This window comes from Vombatus ursinus, unplaced genomic scaffold (genome assembly GCF_900497805.2).
Source record: "Vombatus ursinus unplaced genomic scaffold, bare-nosed wombat genome assembly UNPS02014773.1, whole genome shotgun sequence".
NCBI classification, from domain to species: Eukaryota; Metazoa; Chordata; class Mammalia; order Diprotodontia; family Vombatidae; genus Vombatus; species Vombatus ursinus.
In genome coordinates, this window is record NW_020954551.1 from 33,406,954 (window position 1) to 33,419,497 (window position 12,544).

The 12,544-nt window shown below is 44.9% G+C and overlaps 1 protein-coding gene and 1 long non-coding RNA gene across 3 annotated transcripts in view; one reads left to right on the forward strand and one right to left on the reverse strand.

The window, feature by feature from the left end:
* Positions 1–424: 424 nt before the first annotated feature.
* Positions 425–9,543, reverse strand: LOC114044335. The gene is made up of 4 exons (XR_003569213.1): positions 9,240–9,543; positions 6,678–6,728; positions 6,484–6,545; positions 425–1,587 (listed from the first exon to the last, which is right to left on the reverse strand). It is a non-coding gene; the product is annotated as an uncharacterized LOC114044335 (long non-coding RNA).
* Positions 9,544–10,162: 619 nt separating this feature from the next.
* Positions 10,163–12,544, forward strand: part of SETD5 (SET domain containing 5) — a 74,742-nt gene continuing 72,360 nt past the window's right edge. For both annotated transcript variants that reach the window (XM_027864053.1, XM_027864054.1), the window contains exon 1: positions 10,163–10,205. The gene's annotated coding sequence lies outside the window, so the exon portion shown is untranslated. The remainder of the gene's footprint in view (positions 10,206–12,544) is intronic.

Here is a 12,544-nt window from a genome sequence, read left to right on the forward strand (position 1 = left end):
ACTGAGATGCTTGATGCTGAGGGCTTCTTAGCCTAGAGCTAGCTCAGAATTGAAGACATCTCATTCCCCCCCCCCTAAGTTTTTTCCTTCTTAATTATATGTAAACTAAAAATTTTAATGTTTTTCTTTAAATTTTGAGTTCCATATTCTCTCCCTTCCCCGAGAAGGCAATTTGATAGATTATACATGTTTAGTCATACAAAACATATTGCAAGAGAAAATGCAGACCAACCCTCCCCCTCCCCAAGAATAACATGTATGTGTGTATATATATATATTTATTAATTTTTGTGTGAGGTAATTGGGGTTAAGTGACTTGCCCAGTCATACAGCAAGTGAGTGTTATGTATCTGAGGCTGGATTTGAACTCAGGTCCTCTTGACTGCAGGGCCAGTGCTCTATCCACTGCACCTCCTAGCTGCCCCCATTTTTTTTTTTTAAATATGCTTCCATCTGCATTTTTCTTCACTGGAGGTGGACAGCATTTTTCATGACAACTTCTAGTTGATCCACAGTAACAGAGAATTTGTTGCTTTTTTTGAGGCAGCCCATTCTACTTTAGGAGAACTAATTATTTGGAAATTTTTATTTCCATTGACAGGAACTCTTGCCTCTCTGCTAGTTTTGCGGACCAAGCCAAGAAATCTAATATTCCACATGATGACAGCCTATCAAGACACTTAAAAAGACAGCTATCATACTCCCCTTTGTCTTCTCTCCTCCAGGTTAAATAGCTTCAGTTCTTTCAACTGATTCTTGTACAACAAGATCTGGAGTTCTAGGTATATGTGTGTATGTACACCCCCCCCCCCCATCCCCACCCACCTCTTTGGACATGCTCCATCTTTTTTAAGCTACTTGCATATTTTTTTTAAAAAATCATTTTGGAGGTAAGAAGTTTATTACTACATTTTTCCAATATATTTTTATTGTATTAAATATTTCCCAATGACAGGTAAAAAAATACTTTTAACATTCATTTTTTATCTTGAGTTTCAAATTCTCTTCCTCCCCCCCCCCAGAAGCCAGGCAATTGGATACCAATGATAACATGTAAAGTCATGCAAAACTATAGCATGGTGTCTCAAATGGGGTTCTTAGAATAATGTTTCTCCTTGAATAAACAGACACAAGGCTACCCTTCCTTATGTTCAGCAGGAATCTGTTTTCCTGTAACTTACTATATGTTTGAGTTCTGCTTTCTGGGGCAATACTGAATATATCTACTCATTTCCTATAGGACAGCACTAAGTACTTGAGGATAACTATCATATCAACCCTTAGTCATCTATTGAATGTGTAGAATATTTATTTCCTTTCTTATGTACTATTAACTTCCTCTTCCAGATTATAAAGGAGACATCATTTCTTCTCATAGTTCAGAATTTGGTTAACATAATGAAATCGGTGTTTAAGAAAGAGTATTCTCAAAGGGATGTGAACAGTGGATTTGAAGAACAGAAAAACCTGAAAGGCCAGAGACCACATAGTAAGCTAAGATGTTCAAGGGGTAGTGATGTGACTTGATAAACTGGAGCATAGACCAGGGAAGTTGCAATGGCAAGGAACAAATCAGAATCTGGTGATCTGTTGGATATAAGAGAGGAAGCACTTAATGAGAATACAAAGTTTCAAGTCTAGATGATTGGAGGGAGGGTGCTACCAACTGATTAAAATAGAAAGATTGTTGAGGAATAAAGATGCTTTTTGGCTGTTTTAGGTGACAAGTGGCATCCAAATCACACATCCTAAAGACTGCTAGAGGGGCAGCTAGGAGGTACAGTGGTTAGAGCACTGACCCTGGAGTCAGGAGGGCCTAAGTTCAAATCCAGCCTCAGACACACAACACTAGCTGTGTAACTCTGGGCAAGTCACTTAACTTCAATTGCCTTATGTTTAAAAAAAAAATTATTAAGACTGCTAGAGATTCTTTAAAAGGGGACAGCTGAAGCCTGGAAAAGAATAAGTTCACAAAAAGAAATCACAAAACACCAATTATTACCTTAGAAACACTTTTAGTCAGGGGTGAGAAAAAGAAAAACTAATAGTCAAAAAAGGAGGAAGGAAAATAATGCAATAGTTTCCAAGATGGAAAATGGAGTCAAGCAATGTCAAGTAATGTGGAGAGGTCACGAAGAATGAGAATAAAGAGAAGGGGGGAGGGATGGAATAGTGAAGAGTAGAGGTGCTTCCTTTCCAGAAGGCCAGAGTTTCTTTAAACATTAATTTAAAAATACACAGACCATGTTCTGTCTTACATTGTTGAAAATGAATTAACGCTCTTTATTTTAGGGCCAGAATGCCTGAAGAAATCTCTTACACTCATTTTTTTAAGTTCCCTTATAAGCCAACTCTTGACAAAATGAGTAATTTTGGGGCAAATTAACATTCACACTTAATGAATGAAAGTATTACAATTTCCAAATGAGATCTACTGAAGATTTCCCTTATGGCCCTAAGCCTCAAATTTTAGGGTTGAGGCTGGCATCTAGTAGCTGTCCGAAGAAAGCATTTGTATTGTCAGATCAGCTCTTGGAGATACAACCACAAAAACGGCTTACTTCACATCTTTTCCTTTTTCATAAAGAACTTCCTGACTTGGGTCAGTGAGATTTCTACAATTCTCCATGCTTCCCAGAGATTCTAGAACTTTAAAAGCAAGCTGCTACCTGTTGCCACCACTCCCAGATCTACGTTATAAGATCTTTGAGCACTGTAATTGGTTGTTGGGGCACAGGAGAAAGATAAGGAGGTGGAGAGGCTGACTCACCCATGGATGACTTTGCAAACTTAGTGGGTTTGTTCACATGGCCTTGTCCCAGGACTGAGGTGCTCACCCCTCCAGGAAGAGCCCAAGCTCATTAGATAAGGAGCTTTAAGGCCAAGAAATAACAAAGGTGACATTGAGTTTTGTTCAAGGTCTAAATTTCTAACTTGTTAACTCTTCTGAGATGGTCTCCAGTTTTTAAAGGATGCTAAAGGTGCAGTACTATTCACTGAGGGCTTTTTGTTAAGTACTTCATATACTGGGACAGTCTACATCCACGAGATGGATCAACACGCAATCCACTGGGGCTAAAACAATCCCTATAGCTTGGTGATAGTACTCCCATCTATGTAAATAAATGGAGGAGCAACTGACTCACCTAAATCACAAATCAAGTCAGTCAAAGCCAGGTTTCCAGATTATGGAGTGCCTGTCCTTGATAAGCCTGGCATAATTTAGGATGAATCTAAGCCCATGACTTTACCGGCCTAGTCAACAGCATTTTCATACCAATTGTACTGTCTAAATTAGGACTTTCTAGAGCTACTCTTTTCTTCTTTCTGACTGAATTGCTCCCTTTTAAGGAGAAAAATGTAAAAGGACAGGGTAGATGTGGTTCCTCCTCCCCTAAACCTAGCCCCACCCCAAAAGAATTCCCTTTGTTGCCAATCTACTGTGAGTACTACTCTACTGCATTTTTTGTCAAAGCTTGAATTTCAGTCTGGGTAAAAAATCTGTCCATGCCACTTTCCTCTGACTCCAGTTTTCATTTCAATTGTTTTCCCTACCTTCCCCTTAATTGCTGTCTCTTCACCAGAATGTACACTTTGCAAATAACTGCAACCTTGTATATCAGCTATCTCAAGTCACAGCTCTGCCATTTCACTACCCTTGTGACTTTGGGCAAGTCACTTGGCCTCTCTGGACTAGGAGGGGATTTGGATTTTATCTTTCAAGAGTTGGAGTGCTATCTTCATGTGTGTTAAGCCCTAATTATTTATTACATAGTACAAATAGTATAGTCTTGGTCCTAATTTCTACATTGTGGCTAGCCTTTTTTTTAATCTTCATTGACTCCTATGACCATACACTAAATTTCAGTATTGTTTTTCCTATCAGTTTAGAACCCTCATTCAACCTGTACTTCTGTGTAAGGTAAACTACCAATACTACTGGGCACAGGCTGGAGTTCCCTGGAAACTACACCTTCTTTTGAGGTGGTAACGTGTTTAAGCAACTTTACTGTCATGACAGTAGGAGCTTCAGAACTGAGTGCGATCAGATATGCAAAAGTACAATATTTAGGCCTCAATTTAATACAGAAATTGAGAATAAGGCCAAAAAAGTAAATTGTAAGCACTTGGAAAAGGTTTTCAGTACTCTATAAAGTATCTAATAAGAAAAACATGCCATCTTTAATTGCCAAAGGAGTACAAACTGAATGACAAAGGTGGAACAGGTATGAAGTAATTAAGTTAGGAATATTTGACATTATTTGAGCTCTCCACTGTAGATTTAATGAGAAATAGGCGAAGGTGGTATAATGGAGAGTACTGGACCTAAAGTCAAAAGATCCAAGTTCAAATCCGGGCCCACACATTGACTACCTATGAAACCACAGGCCTCTCTGAGCTTCAGTTTCTTCATCCCAATAAATGGAATAATCAGTGTTGTGAGAGTAAAGTATTTTGGTAACCATCCAACAAGAATGAGATGCCTAGTATGTTCTAAGAACTTTGTAAGGTGTTGGGATCTTTAAAAAAAAAAGGTCTGTGCCCTCAAAGAACTTCTATTGTGAGAAACAACCTGAATATACACAAGTGACGACAAAGTAACATACAAAGTGCAAGCAAAGTATTTTTCTGGGGAGAAGGGCACCTGCAAGGGAGGTTGGGGGGAAGGGAATAGATCAGAGAAAGACTTTAGGAAGATGGCATTTGAGCTGAGCTGTAAAGGTCACCTTCAGCACCACATAAACATGAATAATTATTGTTATAGTAGAGATACAGCGTAAGACAGTACAGAAAGCAATTTTACAATAAAAAAATCATGTAGTTCAGTTTTATGATATATAATAGGAGAAATACCTTGTTTTTAAACCACCACAACTTAAAAGACAATCAATAAAAGGAAGAGTATACATCCTCCATAATTCTCCTCAAATGATGGAATTGTAGTTGGTATGAACCATATCTGCCACTGTTCTTGCTCAGTACTAGACTTTACAACCAGCCCTCACCCATCACTTTTACCAAACTGTTTGCCATATTCAATTCATAACATTTTTCAGAAAGCACAAAAGATCTTCATTAAGATCCCTCCTCCCAAGCTCCAGAGTCCTTAATCTACAATTTGTTGCTGGATATTTTTACATATGGAATCCACATACTCTCAATACAACATGTTCAAAGCCAAACTCCATCTTGGCCTTCAAACCAATTTGCTTTCTGAATTTATTCCCCTATTTAACAGTGCTATTTAGCCACCAAGGTTCTGGCATTCAGGTTGGTTATAAGTTCACCAGAACCCAGTATTTTTGTGTATTGACTTTCTAAAACCTGCCAAGCTGAGGGACAGAAACTGGTGATCACATGGTACAGCACCACAGATTGACCAGAAACCACTTCACCCAAGTCATACCCATAGTTAATCCCTGAAAATTCCTGAATAATTTCTTTCAGTTTGATGATAGCCAACACTTAATTATAATGCCAAACATCCTCCATTGATAATGAAATTATAGGTCTGGAAGGGACATAATTATCTGATCAAAACATTCTAATTTGCATTACAATCCTATTTTATGCATGCTTTATCTCTGTTAGATTGTAAGCTTCTTTGGAAAGGGACCTTATTTCCTTTAATTTTTTAATGTTTATTAAAAATATGTAATTGGTGATTTTAGCCCCAGGACTTTGGATCATAGGATAATAGATTTAAAGCTGGAAGGAACCTCAGAGACCATCTAGTTCAACTGTCATTTTAAAGATGAGGATGAGGTCCAGAGAGGTCCAAAAGTTTATCCAAGTCCACATGGAGAACAAGGACCAGAGCCAGGATATAAAGCTATGCCCTCTGAATTAAAATTCAATGTTCTTGCCATGGACCACTGCCCCTCACCCTATGGGTAGACAGCAGTCTAAGGGAACTGTGAGGAGGGAGGCCTGTGCAGTTGCTGTGGAGGGAGATAGTTGTCATGCAGCATTTGATAAGAAAGCTTGGGGGTGCTGCAGAAACTGGCAAGCAGACACTAACCGAAGGTACCACTAAGACCATACCCAAAGACACACTGTCCATTGCAAAGAGGCTGCTGGTAAGGCTGTCCACATAGACAGATCGGTACTGTTAGGTGGCACTGGGGCAAAAGTCCAAGAAGCTAAGAAAAAATCTCGATCTGTAAGATCATGTGATTACCTAAGAGTAGCTCTTCTGGGGAATGAGGTATAAGATTCAGATGCTGCTGCTACTTGCTGCTTTGGACAGGCTGAGATGAGGTGACCTGGTTGGACTGTACAGTAATTCTGATGAACCTACATACATCCCTTCAGCTACAGATAACCCAGCCACTACTGTAAAAGCCTAGAGACAGCGGATTTAATTTTTGTAAAGGAAAAAAAAAAGGGAACCAGCAAAGGAGTGCTATGGGAACACTAAATGAAGAGTGAAAAAGACAGCTGTGGTTTTTTCCATTATTGCTAACAGAGCACTAAGCTCACCCGAAGTCCGTTCCATAAACAGCCTGATCTCGTCTTGTAGATTTTTGTAGCAATACTCTTCACTAGAAGAGAAGATAAACAGGAGTGCCATAAACAAGCAGTACCTGCTTAAGTATAAGACTTCACTTGAAATTAAATTAGTGACATATCCAATAGCTACTGAACATGCCTATATGCAAAGCAAAATCACATACCAGATTTCTCTAGACCTGTTTTCAGTTGAAATGTGTCATTTACGAGTTTGTCTAGACAACAAAAAAAAAAAAATTAAAGCTGCATTAATACACTTCCAAAGGTCTTTGGACAAAAGCAATAAATATCAAACTATAATGATCCTATTATATGGCATGTCATGATTTTCTACTTCTTAGAAGAATTTAAGATGAAATTTCAACAGGAGTCAAAAAGAAGGAAATTCATTTAAGAAGGAAAGACAAGCAATTTCCATAGCTCTTTCCCAAAAACTTAAGGTAGTTCTTCTTCTCCAGTTGAACAAGCACTCTTATTGTAAGTAGGACCATGTCTCCTGAAGGAAGATATAATTCTTCTTAAATTTTTTTTTAAAGTTGACACAAAAGTTTTTTAATTTTATTTCAAAATTTAAGGGTAATACTATATGTTACATGATTTACAAATGCTCACTTTAGTAAATCAGCATTCACTGATTTTTACTCACATTTGGTCATAAATCATACTATTATTTAACATTTTTAATTTTGTTCTAAGAGGTGAAATGTGTTGGCCAATTCCAGATATCTCTTTATCTTCCATCCAATCTAGGAAACTTTAGGGAAGGAAGTAGGATACGTTGGGTACACGGCTTGCCAAATATCAAGGGACGGCCACAGTTATATAGAAAGATCAATTAAAAAACGAGACTTGGAAAATCAGATAAAGGGACCATGGCAATAAAGTTAACATAAAAAACGTAGGGAATGAATGAGGAAATTTTGAGGAGAAAAAAGACCAGAGGTAACATAGTGCTGAGCATCTGAAAGTGGGGGAAGGAGTAATCACACCTATGACTAAAAGGGTGAGGAGAATTCCTGGGGTGAAAATTTGTTCTACCCATGCAGATAAGCCAATCACCTCTAATTTATAGCTTTTAAGTTATATGGGGGAACTGAGAGGTCAACTGACTTGTCATGATGACAGTGCTAGTCTAAGTCAGATTGGACCTTACTCCAAGCCTGATCTTCTATCCAGTTTGCACCTCATGCATTGTTTCTTCTTGGGTCTTAGGAATTAAGGAAATCTATTCTAAAACAAATGTCGGTGGGAAGCCATTTTGAGCTTCTGGAACTGCAGCAAGAAAAATTACATTAGCAGCAGCACAGGTACAGAAACAACAGTGAAGATTAGTAAACAACTTTAGCCCCCTGTAGAAAGCTTTTTGGTACTCTTTATGCCCCAAAGTAATGAAAGTGGTCTAGGATGACTATCTGGTCACCTGATGGGGGTGGGGAGAATATACTAGATTTTCAAAATGGTGTCTTTTTAAGGTGTGCCCGTCTGTCAAGTGCCAGGGGAATACACGTATAATCTAGTTTTAGGGAAATGGCAGTGTGGGATGTGCCTATGGGGAGAGGGCGTGGGGGCAGGGGTACAGAGTTGACTTACAAAAGGGTTGTCCCTTATTGTTCCCCTCCTCTATCCCTCCAGCGCCCTTTGTTCCCTGAAAAACTGGGGGAAATAAAGCTGTGGTACTTGGTAAAATATTTATGAGAGGGGTATGACCTATTTAGTGAAATTTAGACAAGAATCATTTTTCTTATCATCATTCTTCACTTTTTACATGTACCTGCTCAATTCTATGAGTTTAAGGGGTTACTTTCAAAACTTACGCGGCCTTAACTCAGGGTGAGCACCCCGGGCCATTCTCTGCCCTATCCTGAATGCTAATGCGCACGTATTTATCTCACAAAGGAAGCTAAAAATGGAGAGTACAGTATAGTCTGGATTCTGCGCGATCCCACGTCCTCAGGAGCCTGAGAAAGTGCATCTGAGGCGCCTCCCCATCAGGACATCGGAAAGATTCGGTTGAAAGGGCGCGGCCCCCTACAACGGGCCCCTCTCAAGTCAGGCCCGTCCACTCCCTTATTCCCCCCCACCTGGAAAGGGCCGAAGGAGGACTTGATTCCACGCCCCCCCCCCCGAACCCGCATTGCACCACCTGGGGCCTTCACGCCCTTCAAGCCAAGGGTGAACGTCGGGGCCTGGGAATCTGGGGCTTCGGTTAGCGAAGACCTGCTTGATTTTCAGGGGCCGGCGGGATCCCTGCACGGAAGAGGAGCCCGCGCCCTCCGCCTCCTCCTCCCCCGGCTCCACAGCCGCGGCGACCGCCGCCACCCAGGAGTCTTCACCAGAACCCCCTCCTCCAAGCGCCCCTGCGGCCTTCTTCCTGCCACGTTGCGCAGGGGCGACGAGCCAGACACTGCGGCGCTGGGCTGAGACCCTACCACCGCGGGCCCGCGGGGCAGGAGGACCTCACGCGGCCCCCGTCTCCGAACGCAGTGGTTTCGCTCGCTCAAGTCGGAGCCAATAGCCGAGCAGGTTCCCAGCTCCGAGACCCAATCAGACCCTGCGACCGCCCAGACCGCGGGTAACCGAACTCCTTCGGAAAAGGGCGGAGACGCCCGAGACGCTCTCCAGGCCCACGCTCACCAGGCCCACCCCCTCCCAGCCGCAGCGGGGCGGGAGAAGCGGGAGGCCCTTCACGTCCCACTCTAGGTCGCCCTTCCCCCTCCCCGACCTACCTACCCCGCCCATGGGGCAGTCCGATAGCCTAGGCAGCGGCGTATTCTCGAGGCCGTAACTGACAGGAGCTTCACTCCAACCAGCAAACGCCATTTGTGTTTTCACACGCGGCGGGAGGCGAGGCACCCAATCAACGAGAGGAGGCGGGTCAGAAGAGCTCCTCCCGCTGCGGGAGCCATGGCAGGGTTCTGGTCTTGCTTTCCGCTCCCTTCTGCTTCTCCCTCCCCCTCCAGCGCAGCGGGCAGGCCCAGCCTTTCAGTTTCCGTTGAGCGAAACACTAAGGTTTCCACCTCCACCACCTTTGATGGCTTCACCCATCTCCCCCGTCAGCAGCCAACCCCACACCCCCTGAAGAGTTCCGCTCCCCTACCTAGCAGCTGGCTCTCTGACGAGCCGGTGCCCCCGCGCACAGCCTCTTCTGCCGGCGACCCCAGCGGCTGCTCCTGATTGGCGGCCGCATGACCAATGGGTGCGGAGCGCTGGGCGTGGAGGCCAATGGAGCGGCGGGAGGGGGCGTGTCCCGGGTGCCCCTGGCGCCAGTGCCGGGGATCCCCGTGCGGTCAGTGGCGTTTCCGCTCGGGCAGCGGGCTGAGTGAGCTGCCGCCGCTGCCGCCGCCGCCGTCGCCGCCGTCGCTGCTGCCGCCGCCGCTGGGGGAGGGGCGGCCGCCGCCCGCCAGCTTTCTCACAGACTCTCGCGCAGCAGCAGCAGCAACAGCAGCAGCCGCCCCGCCAGTCCGCCCACACTCCCTCCCCTATTCCCCCCCTCCCCGCCCGCGCGCCCGCCCTCGGTTCGCTCCGCCTTTCAGCCCCTACCCCCCACCCCCACCTCACAGGCTCGGGCCATCCCCGGCCAAGAAACACCGCGGCGCTGCGCTGGGCCTAGCTCGAGTCCTGCTCTCCCCGGCAGTGCCGCACACCGCAGCCCGGGCCCGGGCCCGGGCCCCCCGCGCCTGGGAGGGATACAGGTAAGGGGTCTGACGAAAAGCGGCCTGCATCGCGTGGGGTCACTACCCCCTCCCCCATCCTCGGGCCTGCCCTCCTCGGGGCCCGGGGCCTGAGCCTCGCGTCGCAGGAAGCCTCGAAGGATGCTTCCCTCCCTCGCCGACCGCCACCCCCGCATCCCTCCTCCCTGGAGCGCCCCCCGGCCCGAGGATGCTTCCTGGGCCGGGTCGGGACCCTTCCCGCCCCTCCCCCCCACTCCCCCTCCTGGGGAGGGTCCGCGGGTCCCCCGCCCCGGGTCCCCCGAGCTTGCCCGGGCTGTGCTCCCCGCTGCCGGCCCCGGGGGCGCTCCGCTGCGCCTCCGGGGCCTCGCTGCGCTCCTCTCCGCCCCGAACCCGGAGCCCTTCCCTCGTCCGTGTGTCGGCTCCCATCTCCGATGGCTGCTTCCTTTCCCACAGGGAAGCCAGTGCCTCCGCCACCCCTCCCCCCCCGTGCACATTCCTGGACTTCCCGCGGCCTGCTCCTCGCATCTCCGAGGAGGGAGCCGAGGGCTTGGGTTTTGTAGGATTCCAGGCTGGAGCGCAGCCAGCTGGTGTCGTTTTTCCTGCCTTGGGCGTGGAGGGCCATCGTTTTAGGGACGGTTTTTCTTTTCTTTTTTAATTTTTTTTTCAAGGCAGAATAATATGTGATTTAGGAATTCTTTTTCCCTGAGTTATGAACGAGATGTGAAACGGGGTGGTTCGCGATGGTAGAAGAGATCAGACTTGGAAGGGTTGTAGGATGAGAGGGAAAGTTTAACTGTGGGAAACCTCCCCTTTCCATGCTAATCTATTCTCTGGCTCCTTTGAAGATCTTACTTCTCTCCAGAGGGAAGTGGGGGGGGGTCTCTCTCCCCTGTGTCCTGATGCTGCAGCCAGCCCTGCCGGTCTGGGGCTGGGGTGCGTGTTTGACCTGCATTTTCTGCTTTCTCATATTACTTGTGTAATGTGTTCGCTAATAACTCATTTCTTGCCTAGAGCTCCAGGCCCCATTTGAGGTTTCCTAATGTTTTAGTCCGTCTCTTCCATTTTCACTTGGAATGTGTTCACAAGGGCTGGGTGTTTCCCCAGCTTCTCCCTCAATTTCCTTCAGCTCTTGACTGAAACAAGTTGTTTGTAATGGCATACAATTGTGGGCAAGGTCATGTTCACTCTGTGTCACTAGAGCCCCATCCTTCTTGGGTTAATGTTTCAGAAATTTTTAGTCAGTTGACTGGGAACCCAGATGCCGTTAGGTGGTGAGTGTCTTGGTGAAAATTTTGATCCCATAAATATATTTGTTAAATTTTGTAATAATTAATGTTTGCATCTAGTAAAGGAAAAGTGTTATAAATGGCGATTTTTTTAAAAATCGTGTGAAATTTGAGCTTTTAAGAATATAGTATGTAGTAGCAACTTCATAGGCTGTTGTCTGCAGGCCTTGGAGAATCAGGAATAATAATTTTTAAATAAGGCTGTTCCGGTTTTATTTAGAAGATAGCTGCCTTCCAGGGTTCTGGCCCATTATGTGATTGGAGTGTTTAAGCTTTACTCAGGCTGTCACTGTGGGCAGAAGAATGAATTATGATTTCCTTTTGTAGAACATGGCACAAGAGTCTGCCACTTGGGCAACAAATATACACTCAGGATTTTAACATGCTTGAAAAAATGTTACTCTGAAAAGCAGTTTTATTCCAACACTGATTTTGTTTAAAAAAATCTTTTTAATTGGGTTTAGGTAAATCTTGATTTTCTAATAAAGGTCTTCTAATTATAACTGAAAGATGGAACGTTGGAATGATTTCCTTCTGAGAGTATCATTCCAGTCTGCTTGGCAAGGAGCACTGATGGGGAGGAAAGTGTGTAAGGAGTGGGGGTGGGGTGAGGAGAGAACAGGGTTGTTCCTTTGGGTTGGATCTCAGGAGTGAGTATACAAGGCAGCAGCAGCTGCTGGCTCTGGAGCTCTGGTTGCTACGTGAGAAGCTTGAGTAGTGCTGGCTGCTGTCTCCAGGGAAGGACAGCAGTTCAGCGTCCATTAATGCTGTTGGCTGCAGGGAACTGCACTTAGGAGATGGCTGGTTCTACTACTGAGAAGGAACCTTGGTTTCTTGGGAATTTTTAACTGCTAATCTGGTTTACTTAAAAAAAAAATCTATATAGGGAGGAAAATTAGCAATTCATAACCTTCCACCCATATATATCAGTAGTTGGAAAAATGAATGTTATTGGAGTTTTCTGGTATCCATTGAGAACTATTCTAGAAAGTTGCTGAAAATCTCATGTATTTCATTTATACTGTTTTTTGAGTTCCTGAGAAACCAGAGTAGGGAAGATTCTTCCTTAAGGGG